The following is a 22,480-nucleotide window of genomic DNA, read 5'->3' as shown; positions in this document are numbered from 1 at the left end:
GTTCAGTCTTGGGCAGTCAAACTGCTTCATTTCTGATCAGTGCATATCCTACAACCTCTTGCTGAAATCCAGTAACTTTTCATACAATAGTTGTTATTATTGTTTCTGCTCAATTTTTTTTTGCACAAATGTTTTTGTTGGTTTGTAGCCCCACTGGATAGCAAGAATGTGGCAGCACTAGAGAAGCAAGGCAAAACAACCAACAGAACAAGGTACATTCAATGCTAATATGCTATTATTGTGTCAAGAACAAGTTACAGAATACTTTTTGCAATAAAGCACCAGTCTGGAGGGACCCCTTTCTGATTTTATGCTGTAATTTTTGTTTACCGCTTGGAGATTTTAAAATATGAAACAGATTGGGCATGCTTTTAAATCAACCCAGCGATAAAAACAATCATGATTTTTGTAAAAAAAAAGAACAGGGGAAACAAATGGAGACTTTAATAGTGAAAATGCAGGAGATGTATTTGTGTGTGGAGGATTCTTGCACACCCCTATGAATCACGACAGCCCGTGTCAAAAAATAAGGCGCCCTGACAGGTCAGGAAATGAAGGAGAGCGCAGGAGGTGTTGCAGCTTCCTGGCCCACTTGGTTGCCATGCCATCCCAGGGACAGGGAATCACGGTCTTGGCTCTGAGCTTGTCGCCCTTGGAGATAAAAGTCCTCGCACTGGAAAGCAGATGGTTGCAGCAGGAAGCATAGCAGTGATGGCAGATTTGAAAGCTGAGCAGCGAACAGGATGCTTATTGGGGAATATGTCACAACTGCTTCCAAGTGAGAGCGGATGAGCTGGACCGGGCAACGGAAGCATCAAATCACATCAAGCCAGGCTGTTCGGAGAACCAGAGTGTGCCAGCAGGGGCCATGCTGAGCTGCATCCTGTTGCCTGGGCATCCAGGAACCAGAATGCTTAGAGCTGGCAGCTACTTGCTGAAAGGAGACTGGCTGTTGCTTTGCATCCTCGTCGCTGCCATTCACGGTCGCCCTGGTGAGCTCACTGAGCAGGATCAAGCTGCTCCTTGGGGAGCTGCTATCAGCATGGAGTAATTGGTGGGTGCCCCCCAGACACTGCAAAACTAAGAAGAAGAAGAGTTTGGATTTGATATCCTGCTTTATCACTACCCGAAAGAGTCTCAAAGCGGCTAACATTCTCCTTTCCCTTCCTCCCCCACAACAAACACACTGTGAGGTGAGTGGGGCTGAGAGACTTCAGAGAAGTGTGACTAGCCCAAGGTCACCCAGCAGCTGCATGTGGAGGAGCGGAGACGCGAACCCGGTTCCCCAGATTACGAGTCCACCACTCTTAACCACTACACCGCATATATGCCCATCCTAAGACTAGGGGCAGAGGAGAAATTACATTTTCTTTTGTTTGAATGAGAAACTACACAACTCACACTTCTTCAGCTGGTGTGTCAGCTGAAACATGCTGATTGTCAGCTAGTTTCTGGGCTAAGTTCAAGTTGCTGGTTTTGATGTATAAACCTCAATACAGTTTCAGACAAGGATATATGTAAGATCATCTCACCCCTTTCATACCCAGTTTATCAGCGTGCTTCCAGCAGATACCAACTTATTAGGAGAATGTTGGAACTGGGCATTTAGTGCTGTGCCCCTTACCCTTTGGAATTCCTTCCTCTTGAATATTAGACAGGCGTTGTCTCTTTTGTCTTTGCCTACCGGAGACCTTCCACTTTCAACAAGCCCTTCCATCTGAGACCATCCCCGGTTTTCATCTTTGTTGCGATCATTTTAAAGACGCCTTTAAGATGTCTGGATTGTTTGGTCCCTTGTTTGCCACCCAAAATTCCTTTAGAAAGAGGGGCAGGTATAAATTCAACAACAGCTACACTGCCAGAGCACTTGTAACCTCAGCAAGCGTCATGCCACTCTGGTTGCTAAGCAACACCAGCTCCACTATCTCACTTGGTTAGCTGACCTGAAACACCAACAGAGTTAACTCTTAAATGACAAAATGAATGATCTCTGTTGTTGTCCTTCCAGGAGCAACTGCACTAAAGGCCTAGTTCCTGTATCGTACCCAACAGACTCCTGCTAAGAAGGTATCTGCAGGCAGCTGCCTCTTGCAGAGCACAGTGATTGGGCATATAAGAGGTGAGCAATCTTTTTAGGCAATTTCCCAAAATGCTGTCACATATATTGTTGTTACAGCTTGAAACAAGCTGCAGCGTGAGGTGAATCAGCCATGTTGAATCAACCAATTTAAGCCAGGCTTGCTTGAATTAGACAAAGAAATTCACTTGAATCAACTGTACAGGGCACTGAAGTGAAATGATCTCAGTCGAGTTCTTTCCCTCAGTAAAATATGAGGTGAAGGCAAATGGGGGACAGCTTTGCACTAAGGCCTGATGTATTTATGGTGGTGTTTAAATAAAATAATGCAGTAGGCCACGGAGGTCAACATTACTATCATTTTTTCACGAACAACAAAGCCCAGGTTTTTTCTCTGATAAATGCCATGTTATTCTGCTGCAATGAAAACAGCCTCGGGGCATTATAAAGGCAAACAGATTGATTGTGGCATACCCTTCCATTATCCAGAGCCCACTTCACCCAGTGCACATCTACTCTCTTTTGGCGGCCATTCCTAAACATGGGGGGGGGGGAGAAAAGGGAACAATGTAAACAGTGTGACCCAAAAACCATGCAGTGCAAAAGTCTATGACATTTCTGACAGGAGGTCAAAATTAGTTTGTTCTTCAAAGCTAGATCACCTTGTGCTGAGACCCTCAGCATTGTGATGTACTATACTCCAAATATTTTCAACAGTTTTGAGGATGACTAGGATCACCTCCGTGGGATAGCCTAAAGTCCCCCGTTACGCACCAGTTGCTAAAAGTCCTTCGGCGAGATGCTCTGCAAAATCCTCTTCAAACCACAGATGGAGAAGCAAGGTGCAGAACAAGGATCTGGGTCTCTCCCCTGGCACAGACACCTGGTAACGGTCTGAATAGGTCCCTCATGGGTGATGAAGAAGCACATTATGACTTTGGACAGCTTGCTAACAGTGCAGAGCGTGTCTTCATGTGCTGCTCTGCGAAAAATAAGTGTTCATGCTCCAGATGTTTAAAACAGGTAGAAATGGGTCAGAGACTGCGGCAGTTTCCTTAGTGTGGAATCTTTATTTCATTTTTTTTTCTCCCTTTGGAGCAAAAGTGAGACATGCTAATACAAACCTGATCCAGAAAGAGGAAGAGGGAGAGAGAGGAGGAGGAGAGAGAACCCTGCACAAAGCATTTTAGAGTGGTCATTGTCAATCTGCTCCTCTCTGGTAGCCTTTAATGGAAAAAAAACTCATCCTGGAAGGTCTGATAACTTTTTGGCTGGACCTTTTTTCCGGTGGGGGAGAAAAGGAAGAGAATTCTGCTGCTGGAAGAAAATTCCTGGACACTTGAAAGCAATCTTGGGCTACTTGGGATCCAAGCTACAATCAGAGTCATGTTCAGCCTGAGAGTCACATTATTTCTTGGGCAACCTCCCAAGGAATATGTGGGGCCAGAGGCAAGAGTGGAGAGAGATACTAATTTCTTTATTGAATTTATATCCCATCCTTCCTCTCAAAGGAGCCCAGGGCAGCAAACAACAACAAAAAAGTGACTTTACTACACATTGCTTAATTTTGGGGGGTCTAGTAGACCCAATTTGAGTCACACAACTCAAAAACTATAAGGCATAGAAAATGTTTATTCACACCAGTGACTGATGTGTGGGATAATCCAATACAGCAATTTTAACCAAAATCTGAGATGCAGTAGCTATTATTATTATTTTAAATGTGTTGATCTGCCATGGAACAACTTCATTGAAGAAGAGCACAGTGTTTACCCAGATCTTGCTGCTGGTTGTGAAGGAGGCCCCCCATAAAAATTCAAGCTTCAGGGCCCCCCAAAATGTAGGTCCACCACTGGCGAGTAAAGTTCTTTTTCTTTTCATGTGCTTGAAGCTGATAAGAAAAAAGAATCACCAGGCAAGGACACACTTCAATATTCTAAGCTCCACTAGCTAAGATAAATACCTGCCTGTAATATAAAAGTGCATTCATGTCCTCATGACAGTCAGACATAACAGCCCATTCGCAGTCTGACTTCAAAGCACTGATCTGCATTTTAAGGGACTAATTGAGGTACCCTCTGGCACTGGAAATGAAACGGGACCTGTTTGGAATGATAACAATGGATCTTGTTAATAACATACAGGGTTTCAATAGACTGTTCTATAGAAGAGTATGCTCTGCTCTTGTCTAACACCAGACAGGAGCCACAGAGTCTTCTCTAGGCATTAGAATGGCTCCCAGTAAGACCTGGTGAGCTTGCAGCCTTTCAGTGCAAAATGCTGAAGAGTCAAGGCTGCCACCCTTGTTCTTGAACAGGGAGGAAGCAGACTCTTAAGGGCTTCTCCACACTTCCTCCTGACCTGCTGCTTTCCCCTTGGGAAAGCTGCTCTTTAGCACTAAATCAGAGCAAACAGCAATTTGTGTTTTCTCTGAAGTTTGCTCCGACTTAGCACTAAAGAGAAGGCTTTTCCTGGGAAAGGAGTGAGGCTGGGGAAAACCTGCTTGGACCCATGCCTAGAAAATGTATGGGTCAAGTAGAAACCCACTTGGACCTGTGCTTTCTCAGCATGGGGCAAACGAGCTCTCCATGGAAGGTTTGTGCAATGCAATTTGAGGAAGATTTGGGAGTGTCTGTTTGGTAAGACAGCACTGGTCTTGGAATCCCTGGTGTCGAGGAACTGGCTGCCTCTGTTTTGCAAGGCAGTGTGCACTGCTCACCTTCCTAAACCTGGTGCCCGCCAGCATGGCTGTGTTGATTGGAGGTGAAGGGAGTTGTAGCCAAAAGCACCTGAGAGCAGCAGGTTAGGGAAGGATGGGCTAGACTTAAAAGACCCCCTTGATTCCAGAGTAGGCATGTTCCCACTACCTTCCCCTGGCACAAGGGAAGTTTTTGGGCCCTTGAGATAGGGTGGAGATGGGCAGTAGATGCTGGCACACATTTGCACCTGGATCCAATAATGGATGGAGATTCACAGCTGATAGGCCACCTAGTGGACTATCATAGTCAAGAGTGGAACCTCCAACAAAATGGTGCAGTATAGCCTTACCTTCTTAGAGTAGCAGTCCGTCAGCTGTGCCCGCCTCCTGGACAATGTAAGCTACAAGGGACTAAAGAAGGCCAACTCCTGTCCTTCTGTCTCTTGTCACACACAAACATGGCTTCACTGCCTCTGTGGCTCCTAGAGATCTTTCAGTAAGCTTAGTTCTCACTGGAGTAGTTTTATCTGAGAGAGGTGACCCTTTTGTTTTGTTTTTTTAAAAGATTCCCCCCCTTCTGCTTACCCTGAGGTTCTCTCAAGTGGGCTGCTACCTTCCTTTTGTTTCTCAGTGACTTCATTTTGGCTGCCGTCCTGTTGGCACGCAACCAAATGAGTTCAGTAGTTGAGGGAGCAACAGTGGCGTAGCATGGGTTGTCAGCACCTGGGGCAAGGCAAGCAATTTGCGCCCCCTAACCCGTGGATTTGTGCCCCCTAACCCTAACCCCCAGATGTTGCGCCCGGTGTGGCCGGCCCCCCTGCACCCCCCACGCTACGCCACTGGGGAGCAACAATATAACATTACCGTCTCTTTACAAAATAAGCTTCAGGCAAAAGAAATGATCGTGGGGAAGGAAGCGTGGAGACAGACTCAATTTTAGTTTTTGTGGTCTGTGACGAAGAAGCCCCTTTAGGCTTTTGCAGAGCTGTAAAGAGGTGGTTTTTTAAAAAATAAATCAACCCATTAATCATCCTGATATGGAGTTCAATTACTGACCACAGACACAGATCTCAATCCTTGCTATGACCTGCACCAGTTTCCCCTGATTGCTGATTTGCAGCAGCAACCTGCACTAGAGATAGCTACAGTTACTTCAGTAGTTGAACAGACATAGAAATCCTGCGATCAGCAATGAGCCATCCATCAAACCAGGGATGAGGAGGTATCAGTAGACCTCCAGATGCACTCAACTCCCATCATCCCTGACCATTGGCCAAGCTGGTCAGTGCCAGATTAAACCCTGTGGAGCCCCCTAGGCAGTTGAAATCTTTCCTCTCCCCTGCTCTAGTGTGATCAATAAATCAATATTATTTTGATCTATTGTTGTGGTGCCCCTAAAAGGCATGGGGCCCATAGGCTGGTACCTACTCTGCCTATTTGGTAATTCAGCGCTGAAGCAGGCTGATGTTGATGAGAGTTGGAATCCAGCAAGAGTAGATCAGTTGGTAGAACACCAGACTCTGAATCTCAGGGTTGTGGGTTCAAGCCCCATGTTGGGTGAATGATTCCTGCACTGCAGGGCATTAGACTATAGATGATCCTTGTGGTCCTAACTCTACAATTCTGTAATTCTGTTGTCACAGTAGTCCCCTCCATCCCTGCACTGATGCAAAAATGATGCTGTAAAAAGGGCGTATATTGTTAAACTACAATTCCCATAATCCCCTTATCTTGGCCATGTTAGCTGGAGCCAATGGGAGTTGTAGTCCAGTAACATGTGGAAGGCCACAAGTTAGCCATCCCTGCTGTAAAAATGAGTGGCATCCCTCATCATTGAGACCTTTCTCACAACCTTACCTGTGGAGCATAGCTAGGCATAATTAGTTCAGGATGCCATTTGGGGGAAGGAAAAAGGTGTTGTATGCTGTGCTGTCCTTGTTGGCCACCATGTTGCAGCATCCTGGGATTTTCAGAGGAGGGAAGTGTTTTCAAAGTTTAGCCACCAACTGATGCTTTCCCACCAGTGTGTGTGTGTGTGTGTGTGTGTGTGTGTGTGTGTGTGATTAATTACAACAATTAGGGACAAAATTAATGGCAAGCAATGTTTGCATTTGACTCCAAGCATCAGTTTGGTTTGTGCAAGAGAGTGACGATCGAAATGAAAGGAGCAATAAATCATGCCGCCAACCTGACGACAGGACTCAGACACTTTCTACGAAGAACTCCTACCTGTCTCCATGTGATAAACCACAGCAGCTTAATCAAAATCAGGACCGTGTTGAAGAGCCAGTCCTCAGAGTCATCTGCCAGCAGAATTTGAACATATCCAGAAAGCCCTTTCAGGATCAGGACATAAAACAAACAAACAAAAGAAACACAAATGGGTGTGTGACTTGTAACTCACCAAGCATGCTCAAGGTTTGAATGTCTGAGTCCTGCCTCAAACGTGCACAACCAGTGGACAAGACAGGATGGTGTAGTGGTTAGAGTGTCAGACTAAATCCCCGCATAGCAGTGAAGCTCAGTCACTCACTCTCAGACAAAACTACCTCACAAGGTTATTGTGAGAATAAAAGGGGGGAGACTCTTGAGAGTCCCATGGACTGCAAGAAGATCAAACCTATCCATTCTGAAGGAAATCACCTCTGAGTGCTCACTGGAAGGACAGATCCTGAAGCTGAGGCTCCAATACTTTGGTCACCTCATGAGAAGAGAAGACTCCCTGGAAAAGACCCTGATGTTGGGAAAGATGGAGGGCACAAGGAGAAGGGGACGACAGAGGACGAGATGGTTGGACAGTGTTCTCAAACCTACCAGCATGAGTTTGACCAAACTGTGGGAGGAAGTGTAAGACAGGAGTGGCTGGCGTGCTCTGGTCCAGGGGGTCACGAAGAGTCGGACATGACTAAATGACTAAATGACTAAACAACAACAACATGAACACCACCTTGAGTTCATGGGAGGAAAGGTGGGATGCAATTGAAATGGAATCAATAAAATGTTGAAAGCTGCAGAGAGTTAGAGTGCCACCAGTGACAGCGAAGGTCGGTTAGGGATGGGGGAGAATTTCGATTTTGTTGGCATTCTAGCAGGAAAATGCCCAATTCACACTTCTCGAACCAATATGCAAACTGATACACAGCAAACCTCAGGCATTCACGGTTCAATGTCATGCGGTTCTCCAAGCAAACAATCTGTATGAAAGTACATATATTAGGGGGGAATGTGTGTGGAAAATGTATTCATTGGTGAAAATAACATGCTACATACGGTACAGTAGAGAAAATTGAAATACATGCACTTTGCTTACTTCACCAAACCTTTATTAGGCATTACCAATATAGGCCATCGTAAAACATCCACATATAAAATTTTAAAAACATATACAATATACAAATAAACAGCCATATAAAAATATGTAAGAACGAGGATTTTCATTGGAGTTTCTTCCTGCTAAATAGTGCCATTCACCACTCTAAGAAATACTATTGATAAAAACTCAGCCACCTTTGCAGTTACTGCTGGGTTAATGTCAGACAAATAGAATCTGATATTTTCATTGTGCCATGATCTTAGACTACCCAGAAAAGGGGATAGCATGTGTTGTACAATGGACAGTAGAACAAAATATATACATTCAAAAATCATCCACAATGTCTACCATTTCTGGGAATGTTTAAATATCTGCCCTTGATAAATGCTGAGGGGAAAACTTTCAATTGGGCTAACATAAAGGCCCTGAGTTGGACTGGAATTATTCATTTTGAAATGTAAGTGGCCCTGATATCTTTTGGATTTAAACCATAAAATTTGGGGAGCAAATTTTATTTACAGCTGACTCGATGTTTTGTTTTTCAGTGTCCCTGAATCTGATTTGAATATTATGATAAATATATTGCTCACTTGAATTATACAAGAGTTCCAAGTCAATACCAATAGATCTGATCTTGCTATGTAAGCATTGGAACCATCTGGATTTATAAGAGTCCTTAAGTAAGTCAGAAAGCAGCCTCGAAGGTTGGCAACAGAAATTGCAACGCAACCAGTATTTTATAGTGCTAGCCCACACCCAATATTCCATCGTTTGTATATCTAGTTCTGCACACATCGCCTCATGCTTGATTGAACTTGGGAGCCCCAGGATATGCCTCAAGAAACTTGAGTGTATCTTATCTAAATCACTATTATATGTTTGTATCCATATTAGGATCCCCAAAAGTAACTGGGAAGACACTTTAGCTTGAAAAATTTGAATAGCAGCTGGTATAAATTGGTTACCTTTCTGAAAATGAAAGCGAGCTACTGCTGAGGAGGTACACTTTGCCTCTATTATAGCACTTGTGTGATGGTTTAACCAATCTGAGTTGCTCTGGAATTAAATTCTGGGTTATCTCTGCATCTTTCCTTGCTGGATTTCTTGTCCGCTTATTTTCCATTTCTCTAATTTCCAGGAATTAGAGAAGACCAGGATTTTTGTCTTCTCATAATTTATTGAGAGTTTATTGGTTTCACGATAGGAAACCAGGGAGAGTAAAAGCCAATTCAGTGGGACTGGGTTTTGATTGATTTGGGGGGCATGTGATTCTGTTTTTTGACTGTGCTCTGGAAGACCGGATAAAAATAATTTAAAAAGAAAAGGAGCCAGAATACACGCTTGCTTTATACCTTTCGTATTAGGGGTGTCAGAAGAGTGGTGACCTTTGGCATTGAGTTTGATTTGGCAGATGTTAAAGAAATATAAATTCTCTATTAAGATCAGCAAACGTTGATTGATTCCTAACTCTACAAATGATTAACAGGAAGATGTTATTTAAGAGGCCACTGCAAGCAGATGGAAACATTGGCAGGATTCTGATTTCACTAGTAGTGTAACAATTACCATGGAAAATACGGGTTGATATAATCGTGAGAGTTTGGAAGAAGATGCAATTTTAAATGTTTAAAATGGGACTCCAGGGAGGGGTTGGGGGAAAGTCCTGAGATTCGGAGGAATCTCTGTATATGGATATGCATTCGAATTTTTATAACTTTGTATTGTAAAAATCAAATAAAAATGATTTCACACAAAAAAAGTTTAACAGGAAGATGCATAAACACCATGTAAGCAAACCAGGATAAATGGTCACTGTGATATAACCTCCCCACAAACAAATCAGAACAAATGCCCATTAAAGATCGGATGTGGTCCAACTACCCTGTACGCTTTGCACAAGCAAATTCAGATGAATGCTCAGCAGATTGTCTGGAGGAGTTTTTATGAACGCTGAAATTAAATGCTCGTTGTCATATAACCTCCCCACATACAAGAGAGAGCAAATGCTCAATACAGATTGGGTGTGGTCTGACCACCATGTATGCTTTGTGCAAGCAAATCCGGATGAATGCTCAACAAACAGATTGTCTGGGGGAGTCCTTTTGAACACTGTAATTAATTCAGCCAAGCGACACAGTAGATGCAGATGCCTTTTGATCTCTGGAAGTCTCTGTCTTTTACAGGCTAAGAGTAAATATCATTCAATACACCCACAAACACACAGGGCTGCCTGTGATCTTTTGCCATGTGCTGAGATCCTGAGGATAGCTGTATTCCCTGAAGATTCGCTCACCAGGCAAATATTTGAGATAAAGTAGTAGGGCTGACAGCATCTTAAAAAGCAGAGACATCATCTTGCCAACAAAGGTCCATATAGTTAAAGCTATGGTTTTCCCAGTAGTGATGTATGGAAGTGAGAGCTGGACCATAAAGAAGGCTGGTTGCCAAAAAATTGATGCTTTTGAATTATGGTGCTGGAGGAGACTCTTGAGAGTCCCATGGACTGCAAGAAGATCAAACCTATTCATTCTTAAGGAATTCAGCCCTGATTGCTCACTGGAAGGACAGATTCTGAAGCTGAGGCTCCAATACTTTGGCCACCTCATGAGAAGAGAAGACTCCCTGGAAAAGACCCTGATGTTGGGAAAGATGGAGGGCACAAGGAGAAGGGGACGACAGAGGACGAGATGGTTGGACAGTGTTGTGGTTCGAGGACCCGACCCCCGCAATGTGGAAAGAATACACACGGACACGTTATATAAGGTTAATGGGCAAAGAAAGGCCACAACTTTATTGATTACAGCAGTGAAAAGGTATTGGCTTAGGCATTGGATTTGAACAAGTGGGTTTATTCACCAGTAGGTGGAGCCAGTTGATGCCGATCCAACTATAGGCTCACCCCTAATGTCACCGAGGGTCGTGCCATGGCCTCCTGCCAAGCAGGCATCGGACAGAATACACGACCGCCAGATTCCTTTAACGGAATACCCCTAAAAATTGAAGGCATAGGCGATGGCCACACCTAGCTCTTCGACACAGCACAACACATTATTCCAATGCCTAACCTACCCACCAATACCACAAAAAATTGTGACGATTGCTACGAGGTAGGCGAAAAAACCAAAAAGGCCTAATGCCAAATGGAAAAACTCCTACCAGGCCCCCTAGACAACCAGGGCGACCAACCTAAGGTCCATAGCAAGGCCAGTGACCTAAGCCCTAACTAAAAGGGAGTGGGTGACTCGTGGTGAGAGGACGAAGAATGAGGCCGGGCGAAGGCTGCCACCGCAGCAAAAGGCTGCTGAACACGCCCCCCTCAGGCACCTGGTTGGATGCCCACTGAGGGGCGTGGGCACCAGCCAGGTGAGGTGATGGCAGGGGGCTAACGCCCCCTGCTAGGGGCGGAGCTCGGGCTCCCGCCCACAACCACTCCCCTCTCTTGCAGGGAGGAGAGTCTTTCTCGAAGCTAAAACATGAGTTTGACCAAACTGCAGGAGGCAGTGGAAGACAGAAGTGCCTGGCGTGCTCTGGTCCATGAGGTCATGAAGAGTCGGACACGACTAAACGACTACACAACAACAGTAGGTCTGAAGAAGCACGGCTGCTATTCTCCACCAAAGGCAACACAGTTCTAAGTGAAATTGCAGGCAGGGCAACATATAGCTAGAATGAGTTAGGAGGTGGAGGAAGAGCAGAAGTTCAAGTTCAGCTTGTGAAGATATATATGGACCCAGTGCTTTAATATGATCCCAAGAAACACCTGATGTACTACAACACTAGGTCTGAAGAAGATATGATGAGAACAGTCAACAATTCTTTCTGTAGATATCTAGCCTCATATAACCAGCAAGATTAACTCTAATTAATGCATGAAGGGGTTAAGACCATAGAGTAAGCTGCCCTGTTAGGCTTAGATAGGTCACTCCCCAGCACCTTAGGAGGAAGGGTTACCATGCTTTCTGTTCTTTCTCCTCCCACCATGTGAACCCTACTGTTAAGGAGGTCTAAGCTGGATGCTCCAAGCTTAGACCATGTGAATTAGCACGCCATCTTCATATTTCTATGCAAATAATTTTGGAAACTAAGTCATACTCCCTATGTTTTCTTGCTGCTGTATGGAAAAGCACATGAATGTGATCTTTGAAAAGTTTGTAAGTAAACCATTTTTAACTTACCAAATGTGTAGCCTCTTTCTGTGCTAATGGAAATGGGGGACTCTGGAAGCAACTGAGAAAGGGATATTTTAAAGTATATTTTAACAACCTATATTTCCATGCTTTACTTTGCTGCATATTTTGTGAATTCAGATCTCAGTTGGGGCTAGTTCACCAAAGAGTACTTGCCCCAAAACTGGGTCTAGGCATCCAAGGAATTCCCTTTTTCTTTATACCAGAATTTCTTTTAACAAAAACTCCAACCAAACAACCAACCAACCAACCAATCAACCAACCAACCAACACATTTATGATATCTGGTTCCTTTCCCATGAAGTCTTCAGAAGAAAAAGAAAGAACACCAATATAGCTATACAAACCTCCATCACTGGGTCATGTTTGTCTTCCGATATTTGTGTTCTTTCTTTTTCTTCTCTGCCTACATGGATTTTTCCAATAATGTAGGTTTTATTGGAATACATCACATTGCTGCATGTGATGAACATGGGGGAGGGGGGAGAAATCGATGCCTTATTATATCTTTCATTATTGTATCTGCCTGTCAGTTTTTTGCCCTTGCATTTGTCTCTCAACTGACACCCACTGGCATCCTCTCATATATAATAGCCATTTTAAGCATGATTCACCAGCACCATGAATACAAAGCCAGAATGGAGCTGCACTGCATATAAGGATAGGAAACGTATGTGAAATGTTGCAGCGCCTCTGGTTTAGGGTAGGAATCCGCTCTGCTCTCTTCTAGGCTATGGAACATTCAGTTCATTGCCGTGCCGGAAGAGTAAATTATAGCATGCTTCATTTTCATAAGCCACATGTCCACCTGCCAACCAGGTGATGTCACCCTGATGGTTGGTGTGTGCATGTGTTGACTCTTGATTGGTTTGGTTGCGCTTGCTAGTCCCACCCACTCACATGAACTCACATGATGCAGCCAATCCCTGCAGAAATCAGGATGGATGAGCAGCTGATGGACAGGGAGTTCAATCCTGTCAAGTTCAGGTGCATGAGAGAGTCGACTGCAGGGAACTCCCTTGTGCATGCAAAGAGTGCAGAATGAAGGATTGAACTGTCAACATATCAGCTGACAGTTCAATCCGGCTCATTCCTACCTAGCCCTACAGGCAAACTCTGACAGCTTTCAAAGTTGGACAACGGGGTACAGTGGTACCTCGGGTTAAGTACTTAATTTGTTCCGGAGGTCTGTTCTTAACCTGAAACTGTTCTTAACCTGAAGCACCACTTTAGCTAATGGGGTCTCCTGCTGCTGCCATGCCGTCACAGCACAATTTCTGTTCTCGTCCTGAAGCAAAGTTCTTAACCTGAAGCACTATTTCTGGATTAGCGGAGTCTGTAACCTGAAGCGTATGTAACCTGAAGCGTATGTAACCCGAGGTACCACTGTATTGGGGAGAACATAAAGATCAGACCCACTGGGCCAAAAACATTTCCCACTTCCTGCTATACTGGATCTGATGTTTATATTCTGTGAACCAAATAAACCAAACTGCTGGCCTGATGCTAACATAAAAAGTGACTTTTCTTGTGGCAGAGGGCGTTCATCCGCAAACCTAAATTTGCAGTATGTGATCGAATCCCTGAGACTGGAGCTGCCCCTGGTATTTGTTAAAACTAAAACCCCAAACACAGCCATTCAAAGGCTAAAGGTGTAGCTATGTGATTGATGTCACATCTAGTTTGGCCAAAAGTTTTTAATCTGCCAGGGAGATTCCCCCAGGAGATGGCACCGCTACAGGACATTGCTCACCTAGATTGTCAGAGGTGTGTGGGAGTCAGCCTGCCTGCAGCGCAGGGGTGTTGCGGGTCAGGAGAAGGTGCTCAGCTGGAGTCATGAGCCTGCGTGGGAGAATCTTGCACAGAGTTTGCCCACACACTGCCTGGGGCTCCGGCTGACACTTGCCAATCTTTCAAACCTCCAAAGCAGGATCGGGTTGACAGCATTACAGAAAGAGGGGGATTGTTGCTTCTACATTTCCCAGCATCTCACTTTCTCTTTAAAACGAAATTTCATTTTCTACATCACCTCTGGGCCCTTCAGGCCAGCAGGAATGCAGAACACAGCTGGAGACAATGTTTTCTGAACACAAAGCATACATCTCCATTAGCATTTGGTTACCACTAGCTCTCAATTTGTTTTATAGGTTGGGTGTTGGTTTATCTTTTTGCTGAGGTTTTTATTTTGAGGAAAGGCATTTTAAATAAACAAGTGAATAACGGACACTAGATGTGTAAAGATTCTGAATATGTGCTGGTCGCCATAATGGTCAATATAGACGCATTTTTGTTGAAATGACATTATATATTATATAATATTCATATTGCCTGATAATGCCCTGGGTTCTTACCACACCCTTAGATGCAGCCAGTGAAGCTCATGTTCTGCTAAGCATCTTAAAACATTTTTCACTGGCAAATTACCCTTGCTCCAAGCAGCTCCTCCCCATTTGTCAGCTATCCCCATCCTAGTTTTAAAAGGGCACATTTTTCCTGTGAGCACAGTCTCCCCGTCCCTGGTTTTCAATCCCAAACCTTTCTCCACCCACAGTAACCATGGCAACTCTGATTTGCACAGACCCAAGGATTTTTCTGAGATGGGCCACCAACACCTTTTGTCATGCTACCTACCTCAGGTGAGGCCCGGCCTTAGTTTGTATTTTTCCACTGGCCTGGTATCTTCCCTTTGATACTCCAACTACAGTGGTACCTTGGGTTAAGTAATTAATTCATTCCAGAGGTCTGTTCTTAACCTGAAACTGTTCTTAACCTGAAGCACCACTTTAGCTAATGGGGCTTCTCGCTGCCGCTGTGCCGCTGGAGCACAATTTCTGTTCTCATCCTGAAGCAAAGTTCTTACCCCAAGGTACTATTTCTGGGCCAGCAGAGTCTGTAACCTGAAGCGTCTGTAACTTGAAGCGTATGTAACCCAAGGTACCACTGTATTCTCTAAACTCTACTGTTTATTAATTTCTACTATTCACTACAAGACTCTGGTACCCCAGCCATAACAATATTTTATTTTTCAGATTCTCAACTCAGATATTGCCTGTCCCTTTTGAAACTTACCGTACTTCTTTACCTGGTCACTTTACCAGTGCATTTTGTTGCACCTTTGTTGAAGATGCATTTTCATCAATGAAGCCTGTTAGTGGGTTAAAAAAAAGAAATCAGTTCAGAAAAGCAACAAAGCAACACCGCTTTTCAAATCATGCCCTATAACCCTTAGATTTGTCCAACTATCCGGCTAAACATCCTGCAGAGAAACCTTGCCGATTCTTAATACCACAGAGGAAGCAAAAGGTTGAGGGGGAAGAACATGTCTTCCATCCTTTTGTGCACAATGGTGATGGGTAGAAGAATCCATTCTAATTTTAACTCCAGCGTTGGAAATGTATTTCCCCCTGCTTAGCAGATGCAGCGCAAACTATTGGGGGGGGGGCGCAACACCCATGGTGAGATTTTATTGACGTGTGGAAACAAAAACAACACACAGGCTCATTTTCATCTTTGGTAATGTGCAAAATCCAGAACGAGCAAAAAATTCAGACAAGTAACCAGTTTTAGAAATTACTGGGGCCTTGAAGGCAACAGAAAGGTGTGCTTACAAGTGTGTTGCGGGGGGAGGAGAGACTTATTGTATTTATTTTTAATGCTGTCAAGATCAATTCTCAGTGTAGTTAAACTGGCATCATCTGCTGATGTTCAGGGACTCTGGGGTCTGTGGATTGGCTCCATCTCCAGAGAGCCCCATCATTGTTATTTTTCTTTCTTTTTTAATGGATCAAAGTTTGCCATAAATTATTACACGTATCTATTTTATTTATTATGGACTGTATCAGTGACAGCGCCAGAAAAAAAATGTGTGGGGTACATAGAAAGCATAGGGTATATTTCTCAGTGAGTGAGCTGTGTCCCACATTTTAAGATTGCTGGGGGGGGGGGGATAACAGTATATGTTAATGACAAGGGCCCAGTCCAGGGCACTGTAACAAGGGTTTGCAAGCAACCCCCTGTTACAGTGGGTTGGGTCTAGCCATGTTTTTGCGGGATAACCTGCCTCACATAACCAACATGCTTAAGTCTAATTAATGCATGAAGGGGTTAATGCCATAGAGTATGGTGTCCTTACTCTAAGGACTTAGCTAAGTCACTCCCCCTCACCTTGGGAGGAAGGTAATCAAGCCTATTGTGGTACCTTTAGTCTACCTGAGAAGCTCAGCATGTGAAGAGACTATGCTCATTGCTCCAGCTTAGTTGCATGGCTCCAACAAGTCTCTCTTTAGTTCCTATACCAATAATTTAGGAACTTCCACCACTTTGCAACTATACCAAAGCTTCTTCATGCACAACTTTTTCTGAGTGCTGCATGGAAAAGCACATGACTCTGACCTTTGGAGAGTTTGTAAGTAAACCCATTTTAACTTTTTCTATGCTAGGGGAAGTGGGAAGCTTTGGAAATCACTTTGAAGGGTATACAGTGGAACTTTGGGTTGTGAACAAGATCCATGCGGGAGGCACGTTTGCAACCCGCAGCATTTGCAACCTGCAGCGCCGCATCTGTGCACACACGGTTCGCGATTCGGTGTTTCTGCGCATGTGCGTGCGCCGAAACCCAGTAGTAACCTGTTCCGGTACTTCCGGGTTCAGCGCAGTGCACAACCCAAAAACGCATAACCTGAAGCATCTGTAACCTGAGGTACCACTGTATTTTAAGGAACCAATATCCCCACACTTTACTTTGCTGCATATTTTGTGACATTAAAGAGTACTTGTCCCAAACTTGGATATTGGCATCTTGGAATTCTCCTTTTTGTATACTAATTTTTCCATGAACCAACAGTTTTGACCTGCCTCACACCTGATGTTAATTCAGGGATGGGGCAGCTCGGCTTGGCCAAAATGGCCTAGTGGGCAAAATTAGATCTGCAAATCAAAGGTCCCTCACTGCTGAACTAAATGGACTTTTGGTCTATCTTCTTATGTTCTTTACACTCTCTACCTTTTCTTGGTTCTGTTAGGGGCTAAACTGTTTCTTGTAGGTCAACAAAGTTCAGTATGAAGAGTCCTTTCAATATTAGATTAGCCGCTCATGACAAAATCTCTTCCCCCTCCTTTTGAATCTAAGCAGCTAAAAGTACTTTGGGGTGAATGCTAATTGAAGACATAGATTGCAATGGCAGTGCTCAGGTGGCGTTCCTTTCAGGAGCTTTTGCTACTGGATAATGCTCATCTTGGAATAATGCCATAAAATGATGCCAAAGAGTCCTGCTAGTCTTACTCCCCTTCTCTTTCTCTCTTTTTGCATAGGTTATCTGTCTCCTTTGATTACATATCGGCTTTGACTGCTTGTTTGTCTCTCATCTCATCTGCTGTCAGGTTTTCTCATTTTGACTGTCTTCCTCTATTTATATCCCATCCCTATGGGAAACTAAGGATGGATATCCATATGGAGTAATGAATTTGTAAAAGGCTTGAAAGAGAAAAGGTCTCATAGGGCTGATACGCAGCTTTCTTGTAGAATTCATATTCTACATGAAAAGACGGAAATGCACGAAAATAAAACTTCCCACTCTTCAGGGCTTGGTTCAGCAGACTTTTTTGAGCAGCTTAAACACATAAACAAATCTGGGTTGTAGCCAGTGCTAGTACTAATCAGGGTGGACTCATTGAAGTTAATGAACATGACTAACTTAGGGAACCCCTTGCAGTGAATATCTCTGTCTCTCTGGAGAGGGAGTTAGCTCATCTCAGTATTGCTAATACTGACTGACCACAGCTCTCCAGGAATTCAGGCTGCAGTCTTTCCCCAGCTCAACCCAGAGAAATCAGCGATGAACTCTTTGCACCTTTTACATGCAAAGTAAGTGCCTCGCTATTGAGCTGCGGCTCTGCCCCTCATAAATCAAAGCAGCTGAGGGTGTGCAATAAATCTAGAGGTGTCTTCACATAAGAGGCTTGCAAAGCCCTTTGCTCCTTCTTCATGTTAGAGTCTGGTCATTGTTTTTTGTGGAAGGGTAAGTGGATGGGGTCATGAAGAGTCGGACACGACTAAACGACTAAACAACAAGAAGTGGATAAGCATTTGTCCTCTGAATCGGCATCCCAGCCAATGTAACTTGAAGGGGGAGGGGGAACAGGAGGGGAAATAGTGGCAAGCAGACTTTGTAGGCAGCAAACACGAGGTCAACTGCTGGTGCCAAACCTAGAACCTGAATTGAAGCTTGCACACAAACCCCTTTGTTCTCCCCTGCATCCCCTCCCCACAAGCCTCTTTCCTTTATGTTAGTGGTCTCATTTAGGAGGGGAAACAAGCCTTTTCTTGTCACTATTGTTAAACCCCTGAAGGTCTGCAGTTCATCCATAGCTGTATCAGCAGATCCAGACCTGTCTTCTGTCCCCTCCCCGTTTTAGACGGTAAGTTTTAAAATAAGCATTTTAAAGTTGAGCTTCTTCCACCAGATGAAGACAAGTTACCGGTATAATGATGGTAGTATGACACTGCTGCTGCTGCTGCATAGTCTATTGTTAGAAATATGCTCACCTCTTCTGGAGCTAGAGCTGCAATTAAGGATGGATGGATCTGTCATTTTCAGTTCCTCTTCGTTTCTCATTTTTTCAACCTTAAGCTCAGTTCTCTACTTTTCTGCATTAAAAACAAAAACAAAAAAACACAAGAAAGTCATTGTGGAAATTCGTTAGCATTTTAGTGCAAAATTCTTCTAATGTACATTTGTATGCATTTTTGCCCGATATACATGTGGGGTTTTTGTTTGTTTGCTTGTTTGTTTTGCAAGCAATTTCACCTGTTATCATGTATTTTGTGCATAATGTGCACTACCATAGGCATTTTAGGCACACTTTAGTACATTCATTTCTGTACTCATAATGTAACTGGAAAACTGCATTGCGAAATTCAGAGAAGTGCAGATTTTAAAGTGTGGCTGCGTTTCAGTTCACATATTGTTTCTGGAAGTGTTAATTAGATACTCTTTTATATCTGAATTTACTGAATTTTCCTCCGATCCCTACTCTGTTTGCATTTATGATTTGTAGCAACAGGTGGAAACATTCTGCCTATAGGAGAGGCCCTGGAACAATGGCTCCCAAACTCTCACTGCATCAACTAGAATATTACTGAGGGTCTTGGCAGACTACTTGAAAATTACTGAGAGTCCTGGCAGACCACTTAAGATTCCCACCCCTCTGCCTTTTGTAGCAATTTTAATGCACTGCATTAGATGCTGTATGTTTTTGAAATGATTTTTGCACTTCTTTTGTTTCTTATGTTGTATTTTATTGTAATACAATTTCAGCTCCATAGAATTCAAATTGTAAATGGTCCTCACAGAATCGCCGCAGACCACCTGACTGAAGGTTGTATACCCCCAATGCTTTAGACCACAACAAAATAATGCCAGTTTGGCTGGCAGTTTCTAAATCACACACAAAGTATTTATTACCGACCACTTTTCACCCCTGCTGGCATCATAGCCAGCTTATTAGGATTAGCTATGATCTGAGCGGCAAAAGCACAATGGAGGCTTTTGCAGGGGATTAAATTGCAGTGGAAGGGAAAATGCTATGATCCACTTTCTCTCCAGTCTCTTCTAGGTCTTCCCAACCTGGGCCCTAGCAGGGCATGAGTCAGGGTGCCTCAACATCAGTACAGAACTAGGGACAGCCAGCTTCAAAGCCTCATCTCACCCTGAAGTTTTCCCTGGCTGCCTTTGGGCAGTCACAATTGCTCAGCCAAACCTACCTCACTGGGTTGTTCTGAAGCTAAAATAGTCTGGGAGAGAACTATGTGTCCTTGTCCAAGCTCTCTGGAGGAAGGGTGGGATAAAAATGCTGCAGTCATAATGAAGTAACACAGATTTCAAGCCTAAACCCAACAGCACTGTGGGAAAGATGTCCAGACACCCCTTCAACACTCATTGGTGGGATAAATGTAGCCAAGCTGGCTTACCACGGAGTGAAGTAATGGGCACCATCATCTAAAGCAGGGGTAAGAAACATAGTTCCTTCCAGATGTTTCTGGACTCCAGCTTCCACTAGCTCAGCCAACCTGGCCAATAGGGCTGATGGTAATTAGAATCCAGTGCCATTCGGAGAGTACCATGTTGGTTATTCCCTAATCTAAAGAGCAGTATTGGTCAGGGGAGTAGAGGGATATCACTCACCTGGCTTGCAAATGCAGAACAGGTTACAGAGAGGGAGATGTACAAGGCAGTGGGAAGGTTGGTACACTGCGGGCACAGGAGCGAGAGCATCAGATTGGCTCTACCAATGTACCCACAACACATTGACGGCACTGCCACTTCACCCCTTCCTTTGTCTCTCTTGGTTACCAGCAGAAATCTCTGTGTCGGGAAGATAGATTAGCAATACCGTCCCACCCCACTCAGTCTCACCGACCACTACTGCTACAGAGTAATGGACTGGTAAAGACCATTGCATGGTAATCAACAAAATGTTTATGTGAGTGCAGGGATTTTGTGCAACCGGGCTTCGCTCTGCCTCCCCCACCACACCTGCACCCCCCCAAAAAAAAATCTGCTCTAGAAGGTTGTGGGGGAAATCCAGAACAGGTTTAGGAGCATTTAGGGTGACGTGCGAGAGTGAGGATGATGGAACCTAAGTCTTGGAGCTATGCTGAATGCTCATTAAGTCCAGAGTCCACAAATGACCTACAGCACCGCTGCCAGCACTAAACCACACCACGCTTACCTGACCTGTATGTAGATGAGTCCATGCCTTTAGCAAGGACTTCTGCATGCTGGTGGGTTGCTTGTGTGAGACAGGGACCAAGTCCTAGCATGTTCCACCGAAGGTGGTTAGGTGAACATGGAGGCAGTCATCATACCTTGTGTCAGAAATGTTTTGGCTATTAATTTCTTTACAGAAAACACACACATGAAGCAAAATACCCTTTTGAAAGCACATAATTGCTTCTGGGCTGCAAAACTGCATCTGGGTTCATATATTGCTGATTTGCTCCAAGCAGTTGATTTATTAATAGAGCATTCAAGAAATTTGCATATAACTGTGAATGCTTTTTATATGGTGTGTGTGTGTGTGTGTGTGTGAGAGAGAGAGAGAGAGAGAGAGAGAGAGAGAGAGAGTCACCTGGGGTATTTTATAGCAAGGCGGGACAGAAATCTTCTCAATAAATAGTAAAAGTATACAACTTCATTCTCCACTTCAACCTTCCCCCATCTGGTGCCCTCCAGAAATTTGGAACCCTGATTCCATTCAAACCCAGCCAGGACAAATTGAGCTGGGAAATGTGATTGGGGGCCAATCTGCACTATATTTTCAAAGCACACTTGCACCACTTTAAACAGGTATGGTTTCTTGCAAAGAATTCTGGGAACTGTAATTTATTAAGGGTGCTGAGAGTTGTTAGGAGACCTTTAGTCCCCTCACAGAATTATGATTCCCAGAATGGCTTAATGATCAATTCCCCTTTCCAGGAAATTCTAGTAATTGTAGCTCTAGGAGGCCAAGTAAACAGGCATAGGATTGTACTGTTTTTATTTGTGGATGTAACAGAAAGAAAGGAGAGGGGAAAAAATAGTAATAAAAGAAGAGTAATCAACAACAACAACAAAACCATTGCCAGATGGCATTAACAAGAAGAATCACCAATCCTGATCTAAATGCAGAAATTAATATAGGCAGTCCAAATATCCAAAGAGGTACCTAAATGAAATTGATAATTATAGGCCATGCATTTAGTTAATAATAGCAGTAATAATAAATAATTATTATTTATATCCTGCCCATCTGCCTGGGTTTCCCCAGCCACTCTGGGCAGCTTACAGCACATATAAAAACATAGTAAAACATCGAACATTAAAAACTTCCCGATGCAGGGCTGCCTTCAGATGTCTTCTAAAAGTTGTGTAGTATTTTATCTCCTTCACATCTGGTGGGAGGGCATTCCACAGGGAGGGCGCCACTACCGAGAAGGCCCTCTGCCTGGTTCCCTGTAACTTCACTTCTTGCAGTGAGGGAACTGCTAGAAGACCCTTGGAGGAGGACCTCAGTGAGGGCAGTGAGATCTTCAAACCACTGGTAACAGATAGTGGGTGTTTGTCCTTCTGCCCTTGAAGTATAATGATGGCTGACAATATGAAAACAAAGTTGTGATAAACCCAGTAAGTCCTGAAACAGAGAAGGTTCTCACATGTTCCTGACAG

The 22,480-nt window shown here is 43.9% G+C and overlaps 1 long non-coding RNA gene across 1 annotated transcript in view; it reads right to left on the bottom strand.

Annotated features, from left to right (window-relative positions):
* The window catches only part of LOC310850013, a 38,367-nt gene that overhangs the window by 1,729 nt on the left and 14,158 nt on the right, over positions 1–22,480 (bottom strand). Inside the window, exon 2 of the long non-coding RNA XR_014567199.1 lies at positions 18,820–18,916. This is a non-coding gene — a long non-coding RNA (uncharacterized lncRNA). The remainder of the gene's footprint in view (positions 1–18,819; positions 18,917–22,480) is intronic.

Source organism: Podarcis gaigeae, assembly GCF_964106915.1.
Source record: "Podarcis gaigeae genome assembly, chromosome: 8".
Lineage (NCBI taxonomy): Eukaryota > Metazoa > Chordata > Lepidosauria > Squamata > Lacertidae > Podarcis > Podarcis gaigeae.
Note: the sequence above shows the minus strand (reverse complement) of the source record. Positions and strands in the feature narration are given on the sequence as shown.